Source organism: Tupaia chinensis, unplaced genomic scaffold, assembly GCF_000334495.1.
Source record: "Tupaia chinensis unplaced genomic scaffold, TupChi_1.0 Scaffold000008_1, whole genome shotgun sequence".
Taxonomy (NCBI): Eukaryota; Metazoa; Chordata; class Mammalia; order Scandentia; family Tupaiidae; genus Tupaia; species Tupaia belangeri.
The window spans coordinates 204,886-231,042 of NW_006159437.1; the positions used below are offsets into that span (position 1 = coordinate 204,886).

A 26,157-nucleotide genomic window follows, 5' to 3' on the forward strand; every position below is an offset into this window, starting at 1 on the left:
TCTCTAACCATCCCTACATCTTTCTCCTACTTTTCTTAATACTGTATGTAGCACACCTCCCATGGTCCTACTTCTTCCTTTTCCTTGGTCAGCATTTGCATAAAACATGATTATGTTAAAATTTCTATACAGACCATGCTTTAACCGTCCTGCATTTAAATGTAAAGTCTTTCGCTTGAAGTTTTCTTCCATACTTTTTTGTCTGTCCCAGTCTTCCCTGGAAAACTTTCCAAGATCAGGGAAACTGAATTAGGGCCCTCTCCATCAAACTACTGCAGTGTTCACTACCTGAAAGCTGGGCTGGAATACTATCCTATTTAGCACTGAACCCTTAATGCCAGGTGAGTGCCAGGGTATAAATAGGCAAAAGAAAGAGAAACAAAGACCTCCAACTCCCTGAATATCTTCCCTCCTTTTACAGACATAACAGTACTTTAACTCATATGTCTTTCTGGAGAAGTCTCTTTCACCCATATTCTACAATAGAAGACTTCGGGTAATATGAAACTTATTTACTATTTCTGGGCCAGAATGAGGCAGAGAAAACTGGCTGAACTCTAGGTTTAACAGAAAATAGACTGCTAGAAAAATTAATATTAAAACGTTAAGTTACTAAGACAATAAATATAAATTAAACCTAAATTTTCCTCTCCAAATTCTCTCTTCATCATAAGGCACATATAAACCCTGATTTACGACAAATCCACGGTTAGCCTGGGTTCTGACTATAAATGCCAATAAGGAGTGTTTGCCTTTTTGCTGTCCAAGGTGGTTGATGCCTTAAGTATGTGAAGTCTAACCACTACTAGAACTTAAAAGCTCTTAATGGTCTAGCATTACCACAGTGTTTTCCTTTTCTGTAGTGATAGCTCCAAGACGAGTGTTTTCATTTAAAACACGTTAGTTACATAAACTTGAAAAATGCCCTTATAAGATTTCTTGCCAACAGATTCTATTTCCTCTCAATCTTTCTAACCCAGGATTTTAAAAGACAATTCTATAAGTACAGTTTTTTAGAGCAATAGATGACACAGAACAGCATGTTTCTAAAGTTAATTATACTGGGACCAACAGACGGATTAATGGCTTTGTCACTGGATTCCCAAGTAGTTGACCGTGGTTAGAGTCCCAGACCCAGTGGCTTAAACTCAAACCCGGCATATGTACATGTGTGCCCAAGATCCCAAGAGGAGAATGGAGGAGAAGGGATTGCGGTATAGCCATTCCCCCTAGGGGGGGGATTTCTTGCTTCCTGTCTCTCTGTCTCTCTCTGTCTTTCTGGCCAGAAGACGAGTCCTATAGCAAAAACCTTTCAAAAAAAAAAAAAGTTAATTATATTTAACTGCTATCATATTGGTTAGTTGGTCCTTCAAAGCTCTAGGAAGTGCAAATTATCCAGCATAGACACAATAACCCTACTACTGCTCACCACTGATTTGCTTCTAGCATAGATACTGATCATCAACCAAATAGTCATTTTGGTGACAATTCAGTTACTACGGATCACTTCTATTCAAGGAAGTTTCATCATTCTTGCTATCGCCCACTGGAATAATTAAAAGTAACAGTAATGATGACTTAAAATTTTTTGTTCAGTTAAAACCTCAACTGAGTTAATTTAAGTACAAGTAGGATGACATTAAACATCTAGGATTTCTACCTTTTGATACTGTCAACCCTCTCAGAAAAAAGGCAGAAGCTTAATGGCCATTACTTAATACTGTATATCTGACTGTAGCAGTCAATCATCAGATAACAGCCGTATCTAAGTTGAGAAATCCAGCAAGTATCACAAGTCAAATGCACAACGTGCCAGGTTGGTTTTGAATGCAAACGTGATTCATCTGAGACTCCAACCAGGGGTAACTGATAACTTTCCGTCAGGCTACCTTAAAAGCTCCTGCCTCCCCTTTTACACAACCCAGTGCCCCAAGAAACTAGACCGCTGCGCAGATCCAGCCTGCAGGGGCACACCTGCGGCGAAAGGCGATACCCACTCGGTTGTTCCCGACAGACCGCGGAGCGGGTCAGGGAGGCAGCGCCTGGTGGTCAGCGCCCGATCGCTCCCCGCACACCAGCCACCGCGAGGCTGGGGAGTGCGACAGCCCCTCGGCACGGAGTGTGGACGCTGGAACAATGCCCGGCAGGCCCCAGTCCACCGGAGAAAAACAGCCTCTTTCTCACGGTCTCCACCTTCTTCGGAGAGACGCAGCAAAACAGAGGCTGGCACTTCTGGGATGGAGAAGCGGTGCAGACTAGCGCTGCGGGCCTCTCCCAGCTCTTCAACTTCCAGGAAAGGGACAATCCAAGTCCTTTCTAAGTGGCCCGAGGGAACGCAGTCTACCCTCTCCGACCTCTGACCTCTGACCTTTCATCAATCCGGAGCCTACCTAAACGGGTTCTTCAAGCCTCCTGGATCTTTTTGCACCAGGGCCGGGCCGCTCTAATGTTCTCGCAGATTCCGGACACAAACTCGGCACCCACCGAACATCCGCCTGCGGTGGTGCTGGGTTGCGCTGGAAGTCCCGTGGGGCCGAGAAACAACAGCGCCTTGCTGCCGGGCGCGCGCCAGAACGTGGGGTCAAGGTGAACGCGCACGCAGGACGCCCCGCCCCCTTTTTGCTGCTCCGGCTTCAGCTGTCTCTTCTGCGCAAGTCTACACAGTCGCCACCCAAGGAGACAACTTGGATCTCGCGATAGCTTCTGCCTCCACGACAATAGCAAATACGGGACTGGCTGTAACCTTGGAGGAGGCGGAGCGGCAAGCAGTTGTGGGCGGGGCTTCCTTTGAAGAGAGGACTAAGTGTGAATGATTCGTGGCTTTTATAAAAAGATAAAAAAATTCTCCAAAAGCAAGTATTTTACTACTTATAAAGAACAGCCTCTAATTGGGTACGAATGAAGCCTAGCTCCTTCACGTAACTTAGTTAAGGCTTTCAAGGGAAATGTAAGCAAATTGAGAGAAAAAGTTGTATGGTGCTGACACTAGCCCTCTGATAGCTTAGTGTTTTATTCCTCCTCACACGTCTTCCTCATAAAGGTAAGCTTTTGCTTAGTTAACTGTGGAATAACTGAGAGGCTTCAGGGCCACGGGCCTGTGAACCTCCAGGACACATGGGCAGCCTATGGCTAGGACTCATCTTGGAGGAGGAGTGTCTCAGCCTGTGTGGTCACAGAAGCACTAAAGTAAGTTCTTGCCTAAGAGAGGCAGACCAGAGTAGTCCATATCCCACTTAGTTTAGAACTTTATGTATTTGTAAACCAGTCTGAAATAAGTCATTTAGATAGAAATGACGTTCTGGCGCGTGCCCGGCAGCAAGGCGCTGTTGTTCCTCGGCCCCACGGGACTTACAGCACAACCCAGCAACCCCTCAGGCGGATGTTTGGTGGGTGTCGAGTTTGTGTCCGAAATCTGCGGGAACATTAGAGCGGCCCGGCCCTGGTGCAAAAAGATCCAGGAGGCTTGGAGAACCCGTTTAGGTAGGCTATCAAAATAGATGGAAATTAAGGGCCTCATCCAAGGCTTCACGAGGCAAGTTGGAAAAAGTAGTGTTAATTAAAGTTCATACTATGGACCCTTAGAGTCCATCTTCATTGAGGAACTGACCATTTTACCAAATACATACAAGACATAATGGAACCTACCTTCTGGTGGTGTAATTTTAAAAATAGCATGTAAATGTACATTATGTTGTAACAGGTTATCTTTGGTTGTTTTATTTCACTTCTCAACAATGGAACAGAAGAGGGCTCATATCAATACTTTGACCAAGTTCAGCTGGTGCCAGGCAGAAATATTTAAAAATAAACACATTATTTCAACATTGTTCATTTTTATCTTTAAATTAAAAAAAATTTTACTTTTAATAGCTGTATATCTTTACAGCATATAAAATGAACTTTCCCGGCATGAATACATTGTATTTTGGTCCAGTCAAAGATTCTGCAATACACATTGTCATCAACAGATAATTTTCCATTCTTGTATTCATTAAATGTTTTGCCTTGCTCCCCCTTCCCTCCTTCTGCTCCCCATTCTTTTTTAAAAAAATTACTTATTTTACATTAATTCACTGTACATCATTACAGCATCCCAAATGAGGTTTTCCATCTAGAATACACTGTATATTGACTCAACCACAGATGTTATCATACAGATAAAATCTGTTGTTATCATCAACAGATAATTTTCTATTTTTTGTTTCTTTAAATATTTCGCTTTTTTTTTCCCTCCCTGGATTCCCTCCCTCCTCCTACACTGTCTCTGGTATCTGTAGTTGCTTTCCATGCCTTTCTGCCCCACATTTTAATGATTTACCAAAGATCTTAATTAATCTAACTACTTTCAATAGCAAGTTCAGCTGGGGAACCAGCAGTTAACGTAATGGCCATGTCACTGGACTCCCACATAGCCAACCGTGGTTCACGTCCCGGACCCGGTGCCTTAAAACTCACGCTGAGCGCGTGTGCCTGTGTGCCCAAGATCCCAAGAGGAGAATGGAGGATAAGAGATTGCAGCATGACCATCCCCTCTGGGGGGTGATTTCTCTCTTTCTGTCTCTCTGTCTCTGTCTGTCTGGCAAGCACATGCGCCCTATAGCAAAAACCTCTCCAAAAAAAAAAAAAATAGCAAATGCAGCTGATTTATACATATCTATGAACACATGTCTGACTTTAGGCATAAAACTCAGTGAGTAGAATCAACATACTATATAAAGTTGCACCTAGCTGAGGCTATATAGCTCACTATGGTCATTAAATAGGTGTTTTTTATTTTATTGTGTTTTTTAATTTCAAGAAAAGCAGTTTTTGCCTTAATAAATCAAAATAATAAAATGTTAAGAAAAATTTGCTTAAGACTCAAAGCCAGGAAAAAAAGGTTAGGATTCTCTTTAATCGGTAGGTAGATAAACCTATCAACAGGTCAGGAGAAGATAAAAATCCTTAATTTGTACACATAATTATGGTAATCCTGTGCAAAATACTAAACTACTGGTTAAATTTAAATTATGTGGAGATGGACTTCTATACCCCACTATTCAGTAGTTATAATTCTCCTTTTTGCATTTTCCAAAGGTAGTGTGTTTAATCCTGTATTTGCCAAGTGTGCTGTATATCCCTTGAAAATGTTCAAAAGAGAGTCATGTTTTTCAGTGTTAGAATCACCAGAGCCCATGTCAGACAACATGGTTCACGTTTACACCTTGACTCTGGCAGCTCCCAGCTGTGGGACACTTTTTCACCCCCAACAAACTAAGGACATTCACAAATAAGAATTAACATGTAGAGTTTTGCCATATGGCAGGTGCACTCACCAAGGAGAGAGACAGAGAGACTGTGAGAGGGAAAGTGAGAAATCATGTCCTGAGGGAATGGCCACACCGTAATCCCTTCTCCATTCTCCTCTCAAGATTTTGGGCAATGCATGCACATGCACCCAGCGTGATTTTCAAGCCCCAATTCTGGGACCCAAACCATGGTGAGCCATGTAGGAGTGCAGCACTTTAACCACTATGCCACCTGCTGGGCCTGAGAATCAATACTTACTAGACAGAAGGAGATCTTACTCAGTGCTCACACAGTTCAGCTGCTGCTTCTTGAAACTATAAATGTCAATGCAGTGAGACCACTTACTTCCTTGTACAGTTTCAGCAGCCAAAGCTATAGACCCACTTTTTGGGGGGGCCCATAATTTTATTTTAGCCATACTCCTAACACAAGTCATCTATTTTACAAATGAATATTGTAAATTGTTCACAAGAGGGAGGACTGCTTGAAAAGCAATAGATAAGCTAATGAAAATTTAACTTCCTTTGGGGATAGAAACAGGATAACTGATGATTTATCAGTGTAGAATTTTATATTTTACAAAGCCCTGTTGTGTTTATTTTTCCATTTGATTTCTAGACAACTTTTATTTCTGTTTTATAAAAAAAATCTAAGACTCAGAAAAAATTGGTGATTTGTCACAGTTTAGCTCTAAGAGAACAAGAGGACCTAGACCTCTTGATTCTTTTGTGTAGGCTGTTTTCTCTTATTACTGAATTGTGTTGCCTATTAAATAAAAATAAACAATTTAATTATCAAATTTTCCATGGCCAAAATGAAGGTAAGAGGCAAGGGGTGTGTAATTATTTAATGACCTGGAGTTGTGTAAAATTAATTTAGAGACAGCACTGCTTTCTCTTAAAGAAAAGATTGTTAAGAAAATTACTTGAGAAATTGATTCCATATACTACTTACTTTGGCCTGTAGAATTTGGAAGTGAAAATAGGTGGCCACTTCACTTAGCTATTATTATTATTTTTTAATTATTTTATTTAACTTTATTTATTATTATTATCATTATTATTTTCCAGTTTGATCAGAGAGAGACAGAGAGAGAGAGAGAGAGAGAGGAAGTGAGAAGCAAGCCACCAGGTCCGAGACTTGAGCCGTGGTTGGCCATGTGGGAGTCCAGTGCCTTTAACCACCATGCCACTTGCTGGCCCCCCTTAGCTATTATTGAGGATTACCAAAGATAATTCCTTTTTTGCCAGTTCTTCTGCTACTAACCAATTTGGGGACTATTTTATATCCTCCTGGAAAACTGAAAATATTAGGGTCAAAGTCTTATTCTGGAATGAATTATGACTCCCAAAGCTACTAGTAGAGAACAGAAGGAAGAGACATGATCTTAGAAAATTGGTGCTAGCAGGGATGATCAGCTATGCTGAAGGGACTGGTATCAGGTCAAACAAAAAATAGTATCGTGGATCAGATATGCTTTGTAGAAGCATAAATCAGATATACTATGAGCAGGAGGTTTGTGAACTGAGAATGAATGTTCACATTTAGAACTTCATTGCTTTTCTTCAACCAGGTCTGGATAGGTTTAATTGAAAAATTTTAATTTTATTTTTCCATGGTGATTTAAAGGTTGTATATATTTCAAAGTCCGAAGTTCTATCTCCCCTGCTGCAAGGTCAGCCTGCAAACTGAAAACTCAAGCTGTGTCCCTTCTGTCTTTTATAATTTGTAAAATGAAATTTGTTATCTGTGCACAAAATACTGCATTGCACATGAATTATGACCTGATTATGACCTGTACAGAAGAGAATTTTCTATTTCTAAGCATTGGTTTTGAGTGTGAATAAGGCAATGCTCCTTCCTCTTCCATCACAATCTCCTTCCACCTTTCATACCTAACAGTTACTTTTTCTCCTAAGGCATAATTTTTACTGTCTAATTTTGTCAGTATGACCTCAGGGAATTAAGGAACAGACATATAGATGAAACCATTGATGCTTAAGATTTTAAGTATTATTTATGATGCAATTTTCAAAACCTACAAGTAAAATATTCTTTGAATATTTTAAAGGTCACTATCATGTCATTCTAAAGTATAAAAAATAGTAATATAACACTTTTTAAATCAATCTGAAACCTCAAAGAGGCTTAGTCATAGTAATGTTAGCATAAAATGGTACTTGTCAGGACATTAAGACCCTTTTCAAAGCTTCTATCCTCTAGAAGGACAGTGTCATGCTTAGACTTCAGAATTTAGGTCACTTCATGGGACAATGGCACAATTAGAGTTGAGCTCCATTTCCTTTAAATTCTGTTAAGTTTCTGTTAAATCATCACTTAAGCAGAGTACCTCTGACTTATGACTGACCTATTTGATTCCTGGATAGTTAAAAAGCAAGCACATATAAATGAAAACCTGATTTCCTAGAACCATAAAATTATAAACTATGGTTCTATTCTAGGAAATATAATTCATATCTGTAAAATGCAAAAATTATCATGAAAATTAATAGAAAGAAAATAAAACAACACTTCATCAAACATATCTTAGGCATATTAAACAAATCTTTTTGGTAAAGTTCTATTGTAAATGATATTTTGAGAAAAATTTCAACATTGGATAAAATGCCTGAAGAGTCATAAGATATGAGTTTAGGTTTAGCCACTGTGTTGTAGCAGTAATGCAAATGTCCTGGAAGACTGGGAGTCATATGGCCAACCATGGGTTCAGATCCCTAGGTGGGGCTGAATACATTTCAAGTGCATGTGTGTGGGCACCCAGGATCCAGAGGAACTAGAGGTTCTTGGAACTGGAGCATTCCACTGGAAACTGGAGGGGAAAGGGATGGCAGCACTACCTGATTTTGGCAAGTGTACTTCTTTCTCTCTTCCCTTCACTTGTACATGCACACACCCTCTATCATTAAAAACAACAACAAAAAGAAGTTCAAAGTTTGCGTGATTTATAAACAATAGAGCCTCCATGGTTTGGTCACTGGTGCCCAACTTGCAGATAAAGTCTGAGAGCATGGAGCTAGCCTCTGGCACTCCATCACAACATGAACAACAGAGCAGGAAGGAAATCAGTCATGTGTAGAGAGAGAGTGAGACAGACAGATAGATAGATAGAGATAGGTGACGAGCCGTATTCCTCTTCTAATAGCTCATTCTCACGGGATCTAACCCCTTTTCACAAGAGGAAGAACTTACTTCCTCCTGAGAAATACAAGGGCAGAACTCCAAGATCCATATACTGCCCAATAGGCTCCACCTCCTCTCAATATCATTGCACTGGGGACCAAGCTTCCAGATATGTACACATGGGAGACAAACTATTATATATCCAAAACATAGAAGTATTTTTAGGATTCTTCAGTTTTCAAAAAAAATTTTTAGAGAATTATTTATGTATTTAATTCCATTTGTTATTATTATTATTATTTTAATTTGGGGAGAGAGAGAGAGAGAGAAAGGGATAGCAAGAAAGCAAACTGCCAGGCCTGGGACTCGAACTGCTTGAATTGTGGTTGACCATGTGGGAATCCAGTGCCTTTGGCTATCATGCCACCTGCCAGCTCCCCCAAAACCTTTTTATTACCTAAAATTCATAGACATCTCTCTAAAGAATGTCACTAACAACTCAAAGTCTTTGGAAGCTGACAAATGGTAAATTCTGGGTGAGAGGTGTTTTTTTGGGGGTGTCAAAATTTGCAATGGTTCCTCATTCTAAATGCAGTTATAGACTACGTTTCCTTACAACTGGAAAAAGGGTACAGAATCAGACTCTTGTCGAAGACTCTTTATATTTTTATGGGAAAAAATATAAAGTGTATATTTATCTCAGTGTTTATCTATTCTACAATACAGGGTGATTATTCCTAGCAAAGGGCTTATTTCTCAAATTTCTAGTGGAATTAACCAGACTTTGCAAACAGTTTAAAATATTTTATCCAATACTTTCTAATTTTAAGTCCTCGGGCAACTCATTTATCTCTTTGAGTCACAATTTAAAAAATTAATGAAATATAAATACCTACTTTAAAGGTATTATGTACTGCACATACATTCTCTAATAACATAAGGTGGAAATTTTGTTTTATAATTTACAGAGGAGGAAACTGAAGCACAGGGAAGCTAAAAAGAAAACATGTCTTGGGACCAGCAGTTAGCGTAATGGCTATATCACTGGACTCCCACATAGTCGGTCTTGGTTCAAGTCCCAGACCCAGTGGCTTAAACTCATGCCGGGCATGTGTGCATGCATGCCCAAGATCCCAAGAGAACAATGGAGGAGAAGGGATTGTGGCATGGCCATCCCCCTGGTGGGTGATTTCTCGCCTTCTGTCTCTCTCTCTCTCTGTCTTTCTGGCAAGCGCATGTGCCCTATAGCAAAAACCTCTCAAAAAAAAAAAAAAAAAAAAAGAAAGAAAGAAAGAAAGAAAGAAAGAAAGAAAGAAAGAAAAGAAAAGAAAAGAAAACATGTCTTATGATAGGAAAACCTGTCTTATTATAATAGGGTTTTTTCCTTTTTTTTTTTTTTTCTTTGAGAGACTTTTGCTGTAGGACACGTGTACTCGCAGAACAGGCAGAGAGAGACAGAAGTGAGAAATTACATCCATGGGGATAGCCATGCCAAAGTTCCTTTTCCTCCATTCTCCTCTTGAGATTTTGGGCACACATGTACACATGAGTTTCAAGCTGCAGGGTCTGGGACTCGAACCACGGTTGGCCATGTGGGAGTCCAGTGCCTTAACTACTATAACACCTGCTGGCCCCTTATAGGGTTTGTTAACCTTAGTATCATTTACGATCAGATATTTAGTTGTCAGGGACTGTCCTGTAGACTGTTTATGATTCTGGGCCCCACCTACCTAGTCTTTACTCACTAAATGCCAGTAGCAACCCCCGACCACCATCATAACAATAAAAAATGCCCCTTGACATTGGCAATTGTCTTCTAGGGGATAAAATCACCTCAGGTTGAGAATCACTGAGCTAGGTACTCATATGGTATAACTCTAAATACTCAGTACTTACCAAGTTACTTTGTATATGGTAGGCATATAATAAACACTTGTGTTAATATAAGCATTGGCATCTAAGTTTCGTTGGCAAGTAAATACCATCAAAGGCCATATGGACTTTCAAAATTTCATCCTAGGGTGGAATATCACTTTCAGATGTTTGACATAGTGTACATGCTTATTTAAAAAAAATTAAATTTGACTTTATTTATTCATTTATTTTAATTTGACGGGGGGGAGGGAGAGAGAGAGAGGGAGAGAGAGAGGGAGAGAGAGAGAAAACAAGCTGCAAGGGTCAGGACCCTAACTGGGATCAGCCATTTGGTAGTCCAGCACCCTTAACCACCATGCCACTTGCTGGACTCAACATAGCATACACTCTTGATATTGTCTCAATTGTACTTTTCTAAACTGGTGGATTTCACCTAAGTAATATACTTAATAAATGAAACAAATTTACTCTTTTTATATACTATTCTTGTATATTTCTTAATGTCTCATGTTTATTGACTAATTTGTATGATTGATACTGTGATGATTCATTTTCTGTATCTCTACCAATACCTGTAATAATTCATATAACACATTGAATTTTGATTTAATTGGACTTGTATGACATGGTCTTATTTTTACATTTTCTTTTAAGAAGTTATTTTAGGGGACCAGCAGGTGGCGTGGTGGTTAAGGCACTGGACATTCCCACATGGCTGACCATGGTTCAAGTCCTGGACCTGGTGGCTTCACTTTCTTTCTCTCTCTGGTCAAAATAAAATCAGTAAATGAATAAATAAAATAAAAAATAAATAATTCTTTTAAAAAAGTTATTTTAATTATTGTTTTAAAGTTTCTGTAATGCTGGAAGCTTTTTAAAAAAACAAGTCTGAGATCACTAATTAGTTTGATCAAGCTAATTTTTATATCCACAGGAAAATGTATGATGATTTACTCAGAATTGAACATCTTTGAAACAATATAAAGGATTTGTATATATTGGGAACCATAAATATATTGTGTTATCCCAATCCTTAAAAGGGCACATTGAAAAATTGGGTTACAAATTACTAATGTTAAAATAATACAAAAATATAGTGCCAGCCTATGGTCTGGTGGTTATGTGAACTGGATCTCACATAGTCGACTGTGTGATTCAGGTCCTGGACATGGTGGCTTTTAAAACATGCTGTGTGTGTGTGTGTGTGTGTGTGTGTGTGTGTGCCCAAAACCCCACATGAGGGAGAAATGGAGGAGGATGTGTTTTATTGTGATCATTCCCCATCTAAGGTGCTTTCTCATTTCCCCTCCTCTTCCTCTGTCTCTTTGCACTGTGCACGTACACCATCTGGCAAATTAAAAAAGCTTAATGCCATAGGGCATTTGTGCTTGCCAGAGAGAGACAGAGACAAGGAAAGTGAGAAATGACCCCTCAGGGGGGATGGCCATGCCATAATCCCTTTTCCTCCATTCTCCTCTTGGGATTTTGGGTATGCACGCACACATGCCTAGCATGATTTTCAAGCTGCTGAGTATGGGACTTGAACCACATTCAACTAGGTGGGAATCCAGCACCTTAATCACTATGTCACCTGCTGACCCCTAATGTTTATTTCTACAGTAGTAAATCTGGTGACCTTAAAGCTAGAACAAGTCTCTATCAAGATTTTTTTTTTTTAAATTTCTCTGATTTTATCATTGAAGGTTGATAATTGTGTTTTGGGTTTGGGTAAAGGAGGAGAGTTCTTGGCAATTTAGGGACACACAGTAAATATTTGTTGGTTTACTTTTTATTTTATTTTATTTCAAGTTCTTTTATACATTCAATCACATTATTTAGCTTGCAAAGTGAATATTCCAACATTTGTACATTTCTCCCCAGTATAGTTGATAATACTATAAAGTTATTTTCAACAGATAATACCCCAATTCTTTGTAGCATTAATGCTGTTGGTTTCTTTTGTTGTTCCACTCTCTATATTTTTTTTATAAATATTTTTTAAAGAATTATTTATTTTTAATCTTACTTATTCATTCATTTATTTTAATTTGATCAGAGAGGGAGACACAGAGAGAGAAGTGAGAAAGCGAGCCACTAGGTCTGGGACTTGAACCATGGTCAGCCAAGTGGGAATGTCCAGTCTCTTAACCACCATGATATCTGCTGACCTTCACTCTCTGTCCTTAACTCTTTCACCTCCAGTGCCCTATTGATCACCAAATTCAGACCATTCAGCTTCTAACCTTACAGTTTCCCTGGTTCATATCACCCTACTTTGTATTCTCACAGGAGTATTGCAACAACTTTAATGGTCACTCCACCTTGGATAATGTGTCCTTCTACTCCATTTCCACATATGTTTGTTCTTTTTTAAAAAACATACCTGATTAAGTGATTTCTTCTGATTAATACTATTCAATAGCTACCCATTCCCTTTAAGACAGTCTAAATTCTAGCATGATCAATAATGCCTTTATGACTTGTCATCTACCTATCTCTCCTTACTTATCCCTTACCTTACTTTTATTAAATTCTATGCTGAAACCATATGAGGCTACTTCCATTTCTTCATCACTCTTTCTTCTACTCCCCAAGTGTGAGAACTTCTTTCTCCTTCAATCTAAAACCCTATCCCCTACTCAGACCAGCTCATTTCTGTTCATTCCCTCTGAACACAAATAGCCATTGCCTCAGATGACCTTGCCTCGACTTATCCAATGTGAATTACTGTGCTCCTCTCTTTATGTCCTCAAAGTGTCATGTGTAGATGATATCATGCCATTTTTGACACTGCAATGTAATTGGCTATTTACTCATTTGACTCTACCTTACTATGTTGGAGGTTCCTTGAGGGTTAGGACAGTGTCCTCTTCACTATTGAATCCTGTTTACCAGTGAGCCAACTCAGTCAATAAATTCAAGATCTTTTTTTTCCCTTCTCTTCTAGGTTACATTCCAAGGAAATATTTACTCTGAAGACAGTCAATATATTCAGCTAAAATGAGAGGTGGAATTACCCAGAGAATGGCAATAGGAGAAACTGTCAATAGTTCTAACTTGAAGGGGAAAAGGGAGGGAAATACTTTTACCTGAGATCAGTGAGTGCTGACTGTCCAAAGGGAGCTGAAGTCCTATAGACATACAACTATGGCCAGAAATGAAACACCAAGCAGAGAGAGAACAGGTGAGAAATGGTCTGATCTGTTTCTCTTTCTGTTTTCTGCTAATATCTCTTTTTGGTTGAATACAATGGAAAGTCAATTTGCAATGGGGCCCAGGTGGTGCAGTTTATTGAGGTCAATCTCAAGGAACAGTGAAGGGCAGAGAGAGGTAGAGAATGTTCCTTGGAGTGGAGAAAAAAAGGAGAATAATCAGAACTCTTAATCTCGGTTGTTTACTACTACATAATCTTTCATAGATATACCACAGTTTATTTAGCCATTTTACTCTTAATGGGTATTTAGGTTACACACTTGTTACATGGGTTTTATTTATTCACTTATTTTTTAAGAGAGATTTTTTTCTATAGGAAATGTGTGCTCATCAGAGAGATAAAGAGAGACAGAGAGACAGAAATTGAGAAATCACCCCTTAGGGGAAATGGCCATGCCGCAATCCCTTTTCTTCCATTCGTGTCTTGGGAGTTTGGGCATGCACACACATGTGCCTGGCATGAGTTTTAAACCACCAGGTCCAGGACTCAAACTGTGGTCGATTACGTAGGAGTCCAGTGATGTAGACATTATGCTATCTGCTGGTCCCTAAATGGGTTTTATTTTTAAGAATCATGTAATTATTATGTGATAATTGATAATTTTTTCATATTAATTTTAATATAAAATATATTTTCAGCTGTCAGAATTGGTTTTTGTTAAGTCTTTGGGCAAAATTTGTGAATAAGAAGATATGTCTTACTTATTCCATTGTGGTCAGAGAAAATATTTGATATGATTTCTGTTCTTTAACCTTTTTTGGGACTTTTTTTGTGGCCTGTAGTGTGGTTTATCATGGTAAATTTTTCATGTGCTGATGAAAAGTATGTGTATCCTGGTCTGTTGGATAATATGTCTTATAAATGTTTATAGGGCATTTTAAAACCAATACTTTATGTCTAGATGCTATGAGGTGTTGATATCCCCAACCATTATTGAATCGGAGAGTATCTTTCCTTTTAGTTCTAGTAATATTTGCTTTTCTAAACCAGTTTTGCTTTGTATTAGACTTAAAAGGAGTTACAGACTCTGGCCCAGCCTGGTGGTACAGTCAGTAGCAAACTGAATTGTAGTGATGGAAGTCATGTAGCAAACTGCAGGTTTAGATCGCAGGGTTGGCCTGCTGAGTACATACACACATGCCTAAGATCTTGAGGAAGAGGGTTGTGGTTTGATGGATCCCTACTGAGGGTGTCTCTCTCTTTTTCTCTTGTTCATGTGCATGCAATATCTATAATAAAATAAACAAACTTTAAAAATTGTTTATATGTTAGAGTGCTCTGATATTAGGTGCACATATTTATAATTGTTATATTTTCTTGGTGAATTGAGTCCTTTATAATGATATAATTACCCAATTGAATAATTTTATCCATTTATGTTCAAAGTCATTATTATCAGGTAAAGACCTACTCCTGCCATTTGGTAAAATATTTTCTCATTGTCTTTATGTTCTTTGTGTCTTTTCTTTTTACCTTTGTGGTTTTCTGTGTTTTCTGAATTGATAAAGTTTCACTCCTTTTTCATCTTTTTTGTTTTTGTTCTGTTTTATTTTTATTGGTGTAGCCATATATCCAGTATTTTTTTCTTTTATTAGGTCAAAGGATGCATGCATCACATGAAATAGAGAGAAAGGGAAGAGAGAGAGAGAGAAAGAGGGAGCGAGGGAGAGAGAGAGAGAGAGAACCTCTCCTTTTTCTTCCAGTTGTTCATCCTGACAGGATCCTAGGCATGCATGCATGTGCCCAATGTGTGAGCCACTAGTGATGGGACTCAAACAGTTGACTATGTGGGTTTTGGCTTACTCCACATGTTGCTTCACTGCTACACTAAGAGATGGGCACTTTGCTTCCTTCTCAGTATCAACTTGTCCTACCATGAGTTTTATATAGTCATATGTTTTTGTGATGGTAGTTATTGTCTTTTCATTTTCAGTTTTAAGACTCTCTTAAGCATTTACTATAAAGCCAATCTAGTAATGATGAGTTCCCTCAGCTTCTGTTTGTCTGAGAAAAATCTTAATTTCACTTTCATTCTTAACAGTAATTTTGCTAATAGTATTTTTAACTGGCAATATTTTTCTTTCTCTCAGTGTTTTGAATATATTATCTCATTCTTTCCTGGCCGATAAGATTTCTGCTAAGAAATCTATTAGTCTAGTGTAGATTCCATGGTAGGTGAATTGACTATTTTCTTTTAGAGTTGTTTTAGAGTTGTTTGACTTAATATTAAGCTTATTTATTTATTTCCTCCATGAGCATGAGTTACAGAGTAGTAGAGTGACAGAACTTCCTTTTTGGGAGTTCTGTCATGATTTGATCAGCTTCATTGAACTCTGGGTCATAGAAACACACATGCGTGTTATACTCAGGGAGGTCTCCAGATGGGAAACCAGAACCTTTGTAGAGAATCATGTTTTACTGCTGCATAACCATTCATCCTCTGTCTTTGACTTTTGACAGTTTGACTATGTTATGCCTCAAAAAAAATCTATTTTTTTGTGTTGAGTTTATTTGGGAACCTTTGACCTTACTAGATCTATATGTCCATATCTTTCTAAAGACTTCAGAAGAATTATTTCATTAAATAGATTTTCTAGTTTTTTTTTTTTGTCTCTTTACCTTTTGGGACTAGTTTAATATTAATATGTGTTCAATAGATGGTATTCTGTAAGTATCATAAGATTTCTCACACTTTTAAATTATCTTTTTAATTTTTTTCTTGTCTGTGTTTATTTTATTTTACTTTATGTTTTTGTCATAGGGCATGTGCACTCCCTAGAAGGAGACAGAGAGAGAGAGAGAAAGACAGAAAGAGGGAAAGTAAGAAATCACCTTTCCCCATCGAGAGGGGATGGCCTTGGGACCAGCAGCTAGTGTAATGGCTATGTCGCTGGATTCCCACATAGTCGACCGTGGTCCTAGACCGGGTGGCTTAAAACTCATGCCAGGCGCGTGTGCGTGTGTGCCCAAGATCCCGAGAGGAGAATGGAGGAGAAGGGATTGTGGCGTGGCCATCTCCCCTGGGGGGTGATTTTTCGCTTTCTGTCTTTCTGTCTCTCTCTGTCTGTCGGGCGAGCGCATGCGCCCTATAGCGAAAACCTCTCCAAAAAAAAAAGAAAGAAAGAAAAAGAGAGGGGATGGCCTTGCTGAAATCCCTTCTTTATTCTCCTCTTGAGATTCTGGGCATGCATACACATGCTCCTGTTGTGATTTTCAAGCAACCAGGTCCAGGACATGAACCATGGTCAGCCAAGTGGGAATCCAGTGCCTTTATCACAACACTGGCTGGCCCCTGGTTGTATTATTTTAAGTGATCTGTTTCCTTGTCTTGTACTAGTTTTTAGTGGAAAAGCTGAAAGCTTTTTATCATTCCATTCAGGATGATATTCGCTATGGGTTTTTTATGATAGCTCTTATCATGTTGAGAAATGACCCTCTATGCTGATATTTCTAAGAGTCTTAATCATGAAGGGATGTTGTATCTTATCAAATGTTTTTTCTGCATCAATTGATATGATCATATGGTTTTTATCTTTATTTCTGTTAATATGGTGTATTACATTTATGGTTTTGTGTATGTTGAAACGACCTTGCATTCCTGGAATAAAGCCTACCTGATCGTGATGTATAATCTTTTTTATTAGTTGTTGGATATGATTAAAATTTCCAGCAACTTTAATTCCAAATTCAAAAAAGAGATGGAGGTAGGGGGAGGCCTAAGGGTATTGTACTTTCCTGGTACCCTGGAAATCATGTCACATACAGAATTTTTCCACATACACATAGAATTGACCCTGCCTTATTATGTTGCTTAAGATGAGAAGTGAGCTAAGGAGTAATAGACTAGAACCTGGGGGACCATTACGATGCATATTTTAACTGTTGTGTTCTATTTTTTGGATATTCACACTTTGATCATTTTCTTTCTTTTTTTTAATTTAAATTGATTTATTTACATTCATTCACTGTATATCATTACAACATTACAACATACAAAATGAGATTTTCCATCCAGAGTACACTGTATATTGGCTCAATCAAGCACATCAGCATACATGTTATCATCAACAAATAATTTTCCATTTCTTGTTTCCTATATGTTTTGCTTTTTATTTTCCTTGTCCTTGATTATCCTTATCTCTTACCCTCTGCCATCTTCCACTCTCCTCCCACACTGTCTCTGGTATCTACAAGGCTTTGTATAGACTATTTTCCCATTTTCTTTCTGATCTCATCCCCAAACTGCTTTCTCCTTTATTCACTCTGTTCAGACAAAATGACATCATGACATGTCTTCAATCTCAGTAGGCAGACTCAAATTTTGGAGCCTTTTACTGAATGTTTCTTCTCCTTGAAACACTATTCATCTACTATATTCTCAAAGCTAACTCTCTTGCTCCCTTCAAATCTTTGTTCAGTGGACCAGCAGGTGGCATAATGGTTACATTGCTGGACTCCCACATGGCGAACCGCAGTTTGAGTCCCAAACCTGGTGGCTTGAAACTCAGACTTGGCACATGTGCATGCATGCCCCAAATCCTGAGAGAATAGAGGAGAAGGGATTGTGGCTTGTCCATCCCTCTGCTGGTGGGGGTGATTTTTTTGCTTCCTGTCTCTCTGTCTCTCCAGCGAGTGCATGGGCTCTATAGTAAAAATCTCCAAAAAAAAAAAAAAAACCCAAAACTTTGTTCAAATGTTGCAGTGAGGCCCAACTACCCATTTATCCCATTCTTTAGTCTTCACCTTATACTTCTCATTCCCAGTTTCTTTTTCTCAAGAGCACTTCTAACATATATGTAAAATTTACTTTTTGGTATGTTTAGCATTTATTTTCTGTTTCTTTATCATAGAAAGAAATCAGAGACTTTTGTGTAGTTTGTTCATTGATGTTTCCCAATCTTTTAGAAAGATACCAGGCATGTAGTAGGCACAATATGTATTGATCATTGTTGAGTTAATGATAATAACAATAACAATAATAATGATGGCTGCTTATATTTATGTATCAATTTAGAGTTTAAAAACATATTTGCTTTATTTTTAGGTTTTAGTAAATATGTAAATGGCTTGGGTAAAGGTAAATAGATAAAACCAATGGTGCTCAGATTAGTATTCAACTCTCCAGGGAAAGCAGAACCCTAAAATATTAACAGGAAATAAATATACATTTGAGAAGGAATGACCTTGCAAAATTAAATATACCCAGGTACTGTGTGAGAAGTAGCCAGCAGGATTAGTGATTGTTGTTCAGGGATCTAGAAAACAGGAAGATGCATTCCATAGATGACATAAAGAAGACATTAAAAATAATGAGCCTTGCCTAAATCACAATTTTGTGTGTATCTGCATCTTTCGAGGCATTATAATAACAAAAAATTGTATTTAGTTAGTTAAGACACCAGTTAAGAAGCAGAAAAATTTATTTACTCTTAAGTTATGCCCAGATTCTGGTATATTTGGTTAATTCATTGAGCATACAATAGGGGAAATACAATTTTGCCAGCAGTTTGAGTGTAATAATGAATGAGAGAAGATATACTGGGAGACTGGGGCCCTTCTGTTTGAATAGGCTCCTTTAATCTGTGATATATAGCTTAATTATTCCATAATGGAAGTAGAAAAAAATAATTCCAAACTAATTTTGCTTTTGAAATATTAGCAAATTTAGAGTGAGAATAATAGAATTGAAAACATCTGTCTTATATACCTTATGGGAAGCAAAGCTGCTTGAACCTGTATCAACAAACAAATATTTTGTATATTCCTAAAAAGATAAAATCTTCAACTAGAGACTACATTTATTTTTAACCACAACAACTAGACTAGACTATGAAGCAAGTAGACGGCTGGAATTGCTCCCTTTGGTAAAAAGAAAGGAAGCTGGGTTTTATAAATTCTACCTTGGTTATATGTCATATTTAATCAGTTTAATAAAATGAAGTAAACTCAATTTTATAACTAGAACGTGTGTTGTGAATGACAGAGGAAATAAAAAAGAATTAGAATTCAGAATATAGGACAGTGCAGAGCCAGCCTCAGTGGGATAGAGTTATGGAGCTGCTGAGATGCCATGGCTCACCTTCCCCACTTGCCTTTAAAGTGCCAGTTGTGTGTGGTGGTTTTGAGGATCCCATTCTTCTCCATGCCCCATGGCATTGGATTTCTCTAGGTCCTAGCTACAGTGCAGAGCCAGCCTAAGTAGGACAGAGTGATGGAGCTGCTGAGAAACCATGGCTCACTTCCCCCTGCCAGTGACTTTTGGAATTCCTGGTGTCCTTCGAGATTTCATATTTTACTGGTCCATAGAATTGTACTTTATCCTTTAGATACATCCTCCAGCTCAGCCCTAGGTGTACCCTAGGTATACCTGGTCCTCAGACTGTGGGAAAGAACCAAGCACTTTAAGCTGGCAACATACACCATTCTCTGATCAAAAAACGAAGCCCTATCCAAAGAACACACCAGAGAAATAGAGTGCTTCTTCACCCTGACTCTACAGAATCAACTCCAGGAAATTAGGAAGAAATGTATAATCTATCATATGATCAGAAACCAGTGGAGAGGCACAGTAAATATGAGAAGCCAAGAAAGTATCTCTCCCTCAGGGGAAAAGAACATCTTTTCATCATCTATAGCCAGCACAATAGAACTCATGGAAATGTAAAAAAAAAAAAAAAAATTCAGAATATTCATAGTGACAAAACTAAATGAGATGCAAGAGAACAGAGACAAAGAACTCCAGGAGACGAGGAAGTCTTTCCATGATTTGAAAGAAGAAATAGAACAATAAAAAAGAACTGTTAGAGATGGTGGCCGTAATACAGGAAATCAAAATTTCTCTCAAAAGCATTAATAACAGATTAGCTTATGCAGAAGATTGAACCTCAGATCTAGAATCAAAACCTCCGACCTAGATAAAAATCACAAAAAACAGAAAGAAACCCCCCCCCCGGAATTAGGATAACATATGGAAAATACTAGAAACCATTAAATGCCCAATATCCAGATAATTGATATCTCAGAAGGTGAAGAATCAATAGTCTATTCTATGATAATACTTGAAGAAAACTTTCCAAACATCCAGACCCCAAAAATACAAAAGACTCCAAATAGAATTAACCTAAGAAGATCCTGTCCACAGCATATCATAGCAAGATTGGTTAAAATCACAGAAAAAAGACAAGATTCTAAAAATCACAAGAGAGAAATGTCAAGTTACTTACAAAAGTTATCTCACTAGGCTAATATTGGATCTCTCAATGGAAACAATGCAAACAAGGAAAGAATGGGAAGATACATTCAAAGTGTTAAAAGAAAAACAATTTCAACCAAGAATACTATACCTGGCAAGATTGTCCTTCAAATGGGAAGAAAAGATAAAAGCATTCCCAGGTAAACAAAAACTGAAAAAAATTTACCAACACTAGACCAGCTCTTCAAGAAGTACTGAAGGGAGTGCTATGCCAGGAAAACCAAGGAGAGATGGACAGAAAGAAGAGAACAAAAAGCAACCAAGAAAATGACTAACAAATTGGCAGGGACAAGTTCTCCAATATTGATAATAATGTTGAGTGTTAATGGGATAAATTCTCCAAGAGACATAGACTGGCTGAATGGATTAAAAAACCCAGAAACTCTCTATCTGCTGCCTGTAAGAAATGTACCTCATGGATAAAGACATACGTAGACTAAACGTGAAGGGCTGGAAAAAGGTATTCCATGCAAATGGAAACCAAAACAAAAAAAAAGAAAAAGGTTGCAGTCATGATACTGATTTCAGACAAAATAGGCTTTATGATAAAAACTGTAAGAAGAGACAAAGAAGGACATTATATAGGACTAAAAGGGCTAATTCATCAAAAAGATATTATGTTATAAATGTCTATGCCTCCAACTCTGGAGGTCCCAAAACTGTCAAGAAAATATTGCTAGATCTAACAGGGGTGATAGACTGCAGTATACTAATTGCTGGGAATCTGAACACCTCCTTATCTCCTTTGAAAAGATCATCTAGACAGAAAATAAGCAAAAAGATATAGAATTAAAATAATACCATAAATCAAATGTCCTTACAGACATCTATAGGACCTTCCATCCAACAACCACAACATATACATTTTTCTTACACCTGCATGGAAACTTCTTGAAGACTGACCACATAGTAGGGCACAAAACAAGTCTTTGCAGATTCAAAGGCATAAAAACTAATAGGGCACAAAAAAAGCCTTTACAGATTCAGAACAAAGAAACTATATCCAGTATCTTCTCCCACTATCATGAAATTGCACTTGATATTAATTTCAGAAAGAGCCTTTGAAAATATACAAATGTATGGAAACTAAACAACCTATTCCTGAATGACTTCACAATCACTGAAGAAATTAAGACTGACATGGATTGTTGTCTGTCTATAATAATGTGAATAATATCCTCAACTGGACTGGTGTTAAGTATATTCCTGTTGGGTAAATTCACTTTACAAGTTAAGTAATATATTGTGATTAAACATATCAAATAAAATAAAAAAGAAATTAAGACTGAAAGAAAAAGATTCATTGAAACCAATGATAATGAGCCCAAGAGTTTCCATAACTTACGGGACACAGCAAAAGCAGTCATAAGAAGGAAGTTAATTGCAATTAGTATGCATAAAGAAAAATATAGAAAGGTGGCAAATAGTCGAACAACATATCTCAGGGGGTTGAATAAACAACAACACCCCCCCCCCAAATAAAAATGCCAGGAGAAAAGAAGAGAGATCTGAGCAGAAATAAATAAAATAGAGAATAAATGAAGTATACAGAAAATAAATGAAACCAAAAGTGAGTTCTTTGAGAAGATAAACAAATTGATATACCTTTAGCTAGACTAATTAAGAAGAAGAGAGAAAAGAATAAGATAAATCAAATTTTCAATGGAACAGGCAATATTAAAATAGACATTACAGAAATACATAACATCATTAGAGAGTGCTTTGAGTGACTACATGCCAACAAACAAGAAAGCCTGGATGAGATGGACAAACTCCTGGAAATGTATAATCTACCAACACTGAATCAGGAAGACATATAAAGCCTGAATAGATTAATAACAAGCAATGCGATTGAATAAGTAATAACCTCCCAACCAAGAAAAGTCCAGGTCCTAATGGCCTGACTTCTGAATTCTTCAAAACTTTTTTTGGGGGAGAGGTTTTTGCCATAGGGCCGCGTGCGCTCACCAGAAAGACAGAGAGAGACAGAGAGACAGAAAGTGAGAAATCACCTGGGAAGATGCAATCCCTTCTCCTCCATTCTCCTCTTGGGAACTAGGGCACACATGCACACGCACCTGGCATGAGTTTAAGCCACCGAGTCTGGGACTTGAACTGCGGTAGGCTACATAGTTCAGCGACATAGCCATTACACTAACTGCTGGTCCAAGAGTTCTTTAAAACTTTTAAAGAAAAGCTAACCCCCATTCTACTCAAATTATTTCTAAAGATCCAAAAGAAAGGAACCCTTCCAAATTCATTTTATGAAACCTCCATCACTGTCATCCCCCAAACAGACAAAAAAGGACAACTACGACCAATATCTCCGATGAAGATAGATGCAAAAATTCTTAACAAGATACTAGCAAATTATATCCAATGATACATAAAAAAGATTATACACTATTACCAGGTAGACTTAATTCCATGAAAGTGTGGTTCAACATATGGAAAACCAGAAATGTAATACACCGTATTAATAGAAAGAAAGATAAAAGCCATATGATCAGATGAATTAGACCAGAAAAAGCATTTGATAGAATACAACATCCCTTCATGGTTAAGACTCTCAGAAAAATTGGCATAGAAGGGATATTTCTTGGGACCAGCAGTTGGCATAATAGCTATGTCACTGGACTTTCATGTGGTCGACTGCGATTCAAGTCCCGGACCTGGTGGCTTAAACTCATGCCAGGCACATGTGTATCTGTGCCCAAGATCCTGATAGGAAAATGGAGGAGAAGGGATTGTGGCATGGCCATCTCCCCTGGGGGTGATTTCTCACTTTCTGTCTTTCTGTCTCTCTGTCTTTCTGGTGAATGCACGCGCCCTATAGCAAAAACAACAACAGCAAAAGCACAAAAGACATCTCCCCCTGCCCAAAAGAAAAAGAAGGGGTATTTCTCTGCACAATAAAACACATATATAGGAAAACCCACAGTTAACATCATACTGAATAGAGGAAAAGTTGAAAGGTGCAAAACAATGCCACTCACTTTCTTCATTCCTTTGCAGTATAGTACTGGAAATCCTAGCCAGTGCAATCAGAAAAAAGACTAAAATGAAGCATTCAAATAGAAGAAGAAGTGAAATTATTTCTATTTACAGTTGACATGATAATATACATAGAAAACCCCCCCAAAAAAATCCATGAAAAAATCTCTTGGGAGTAATAAATAAATACAGTCAATTGTCAGGATACAAAGTAAACATAAAAAAAATCTATAAATTTTTATATACTAACAATGAGCAAACTGAGATAGAATTGAAGAAAGCAATTCTATTTACAATAGCCACAAAGGAAATAAAATACATCGGAATAAACCTAACCAAATAAGTTAATGACTGGGGACCTGCAGATGGCGTAATGGTTATGTTGCTAGACTCCCATGTAGTTGACTGTGGTTCAATTCCCAGACCTGGTGGCTTAAAACTCATGCTGAGGGGACCAGCAGTTGGTGTAATGGCTATGTTGCTGGATTCCTATTTAGTCAACTGTGGTTCGAGTCCCAGACCTGGTGGCTTAAACTCATGCTGGGCGTGTGTGCGTGCATGCCCAAGATCCCAAGAGGAGAATGGCAGAGAAGGGATTGCGGTGTGGCCATCTCCCCTGGGGGTGATTTCTCGCTTTCTGTCTTTCTGTCTCTCTCCTTCTTTCTGGCAAGCACACGTGCCCTATAGCAAAAAAAAAAACTCTCAAAAACAAAACAAAACAAAACAAAAACAAACAAACAACTCATGCTGGGTATGTGTGTATGTGTGTGTGTGGTGTGTGTGTGTGTGTGTGTGTGTGTGTGTGTGTATGCCCAAAGTCTCAAGAGGAGAAGGGATTGCAGTATCGCCATCGCCATCCCCTCTGGGGGATGATTTCTTGATTTCTGTCTCTCTGTGTTTTTCTGGTGAACATGTGTGCCCTACAGCAAAAATCTCTCTACAAAGAAAAAAAAGTAAAAACCCTCTACATGGAAAACTATGAAAATCTTAAAAAAGAAATAGAAAGTAACCTAAAAAAGCTAAAGCACATCCCATGTTAATGCAATTCCAATAAAATTACCAGGGACATTCTTCACAGACTTAAAAAAACAATCATAAAATTTGTCTGGAATTATAAAAGACCCCATATTAGCAAAGCAATTCTGCATAGGAAGTGTGGAGTAGAAGGCATTTTACTCACTGACTCCCAAATATATTACAAAGCTGTTATAATCAAAACATGATACTGGCACTAAAACAAGCATATGAACAAGTGGAACAGGATAGAGACCCCAGAAATAAACCCCAAAGCATACAACCAACTGACTTTTGACAAAGATTGCCAGTCAATTCAGTGGGGAAAAGATAACCTCTTCAGCAAATGGTGCTAAAACAAAAAAGTGGGTATCAACCTACAGAAAGATGAATCTGAACCCTATCTCTTGCCATTAACAAAAATCAACTTAAACTGGATCAAAGATCTAAATCTAAGACCTCAAACTCTAAAACTACTGGTGGAAAATACAGGGGAAACTCATGAAGACATTGGAGTAGGCAAAGACTTCTTAAATAAGATCACCAAAGCACAGACAACAATCCCCAAAATAGACAAATGGTATTACATTAGGTTAAAAAGCTTCTGCCCAGCCAAAGAAACAATAACTAGAGTGAATCAACACCACATGAAATGGGAGGATATATTTGCCAACTAGGCCTCAGATAAGGGACTGATAACCAGAATATACAGGAAACTCAAGCAGGTTACTTGAAAAACAAAAAGATCAACCAAATGAAAAGATGAGCAAATGAGCTGGAACAGACAACTCTCTGAGGAAGACATACAATGGTCAAAAAGCATATGAAAAAATGCTCAGTATCCCTTATCATAAGAAAGATGCAAACCAGAACCGCAGTAGATATTACCTAACCCCAGTCAGAATGGCTAAGATTACAAAAAATAAAGAATGATTAGTGCTAGTGAGACTGTGGAGAAAATACAACTCTCCTACACTGTTAGTGGTAATATAAACTCGTACAGCCACTGTGGAGAACAATATGGAGGTTCCTTAAAGACCTGTGAATGGAACTGCTGCATGAACCCGCAATCACACTCCTGGGTGTCTACCCAAATGATAGGAAAATGCTCAGTTGGAAAAACATCTATGTTTATTGTGATATTATTGACAATTGCTAAGACATGGAACCAAATCAAATGTCCATGAGCAGATGAATGGATTGAAAAAGTGTGGCACATATGCGCTATGGAATACTACTCAGCCATAGAAAAATGAGACCCTGGCATTTGATAGAAAATGGACAAATATAGAAGATTTACTACTTATGGAAGCAAGCTAGATTATGAAAGAGAGGCATTGTATATCCCCACTCAATATATACCAAATGTTGGCCTTCT

General features: G+C 38.0%; 2 protein-coding genes across 7 annotated transcripts in view; one reads left to right on the forward strand and one right to left on the reverse strand.

Annotated features, from left to right (window-relative positions):
• Nucleotides 1-2,582, reverse strand: part of SHPRH (SNF2 histone linker PHD RING helicase) — a 91,434-nt gene extending 88,852 nt beyond the window's left edge. For 2 of the 5 annotated variants that reach the window (XM_014592858.2, XM_014592820.2), the window contains exon 1: nt 2,391-2,582. The gene's annotated coding sequence lies outside the window, so the exon portion shown is untranslated. Of the gene's footprint in view, nt 1-1,997; nt 2,367-2,390 lie in introns of those variants that run through there. The other 3 variants (XM_014592893.2, XM_006139860.3, XM_014592913.2) reach the window with 3 other exon arrangements.
• Nucleotides 2,583-2,632: 50 nt separating this feature from the next.
• Nucleotides 2,633-26,157, forward strand: part of GRM1 (glutamate metabotropic receptor 1) — a 561,669-nt gene continuing 538,144 nt past the window's right edge. The window contains exon 1 of one of the 2 annotated variants that reach the window (XM_006139863.2): nt 2,633-3,040. The gene's annotated coding sequence lies outside the window, so the exon portion shown is untranslated. The remainder of the gene's footprint in view (nt 3,041-26,157) is intronic. The other variant, XM_006139861.2, reaches the window with a different exon arrangement.